Source organism: Canis lupus, chromosome 9 (assembly GCF_048164855.1).
Source record: "Canis lupus baileyi chromosome 9, mCanLup2.hap1, whole genome shotgun sequence".
Taxonomy (NCBI): Eukaryota; Metazoa; Chordata; class Mammalia; order Carnivora; family Canidae; genus Canis; species Canis lupus.
This window is the reverse complement of record NC_132846.1, coordinates 32,302,536-32,304,139: the sequence shown is the minus strand read 5'-3', so window position 1 is coordinate 32,304,139 and position 1,604 is coordinate 32,302,536.

Below are 1,604 nucleotides of genomic sequence, written 5' to 3'. Positions count from 1 at the left end.
TTCCTGTGCTACAGTTAACACGTAGCACACACAGAGAAGAAACATGGCTACAACAGCCTTTCCAGAGTGGCATTTTGCTGGTTGCCCACTCTGCACATTGGGATCCAATCATCAGTTGGGATTTTATGTGGCTTATTCCATACTTGGGATTTTAATGGAATTTATAATTGAGCCTACCCTATAGAATGAGAACCACATACAGTTTATTGGAATGGTAACTATGAATACCATGTAGTGGCATTCTAATATGAATTTCCAGTTCTTCGTTAAAAGTTGGTTCAAAGCCTTTGCCAAATGGCATCCTATCAGAAATTCTATTTTTAATAGATACATTCATTTTGTTTGAACTTAATAGAAGAAAAGGGATCTGAAGCAAATTTGAGGGAAGATATTTTGAAAAATCAGTATTAGTTTTCTCCAGAGAAACAGAACCAATAAAAAATATATATAGATATATATATAAAAGAATATAGGAATTGGCTCACATGGATACGGTGGCCAAAAAAGTCCCACAATCTGCCTTCAGCAAGCTGGCGGGCCAGGAAAGCCAGTGCTATACTTACAGTCTGAGTCTGTAGGGCCTGAGAACAGGGGTGGGATGAGGTGGGCTCATGATGTAAGTACTGATCTAAGTCAGAAAGCTTGAGAACCAGGAGCACTGATATCCAATGTCTGAGGGTAGAAGAAGATGGATGTCTCATCCCAAGAAGAGAGAATGAATTTGTTCTACCTCCACCTTTTTGTTCTATTCAGGCTTTTCCAGAGATCGGATGATCCCACCCATTTTGGGAGGGCAATCTTCTTGATTAAGTTCACCGATTCAAATGCTACTTTCTTTTGGAAACACCCTCACAGATGCACCCAGAAATACCAGATATCTGGGTAACTCTTAACTCAGTCAAGTTAATACATAAAATTCTTTGTGGTATTTAACAATCCCTCTAAAGTTAAAAAAAGAAATTATAAAAATCATGAAGCTTTTTTGATTTTTTACTATTATGTTTCAGTTTAAATAATATTATTGACTTTTTTTATGAAGGGTGAAGACTGTGCCCACCTCCTTTTTTTCCAATTATTGGTTTCGGTTACTTGCATTATTATATTGTCCAGGTTCGTATTGTTCATGTTTGGTCCTATAACAATGATTTCAAAGTGATTTAGTATTGGCTTTGTACTTAGAATTGTTTTTATATTTAGAAAATTTAAATTGATTTTATATTTAAATATTTACCATAACGCCTTCATTCTTGAGTTCCTTGACTATCTCTTAATCAGCAGGTTTTCTTTTTTAATTTTTAAATTTTAATTTTTAAAAAGATTTTATTTATTTATTCATAAGAGACACAGAGAGAGAGGCAGAGACACAGGCAGACGGAAAAGCAGGCTCCATGCAGGGAGCCCGATGCGGGACTTGATTCCAGGACTCCAAGATCCCAGGACTCCAAGATCACATCCTGGGCCAAAGGCAGGTGCTAAACTGCTGAGCCACCCAGGATTCCCCCCTCAGCAGGTTTTCTGTGGTTAATTAGTGGTTTTCTCAGTGGGGAACTTAGAGTTGTGTGTGGTTTTCTCAGTGGGGAACTTAGAGTTGTGTTTTCTGAGTT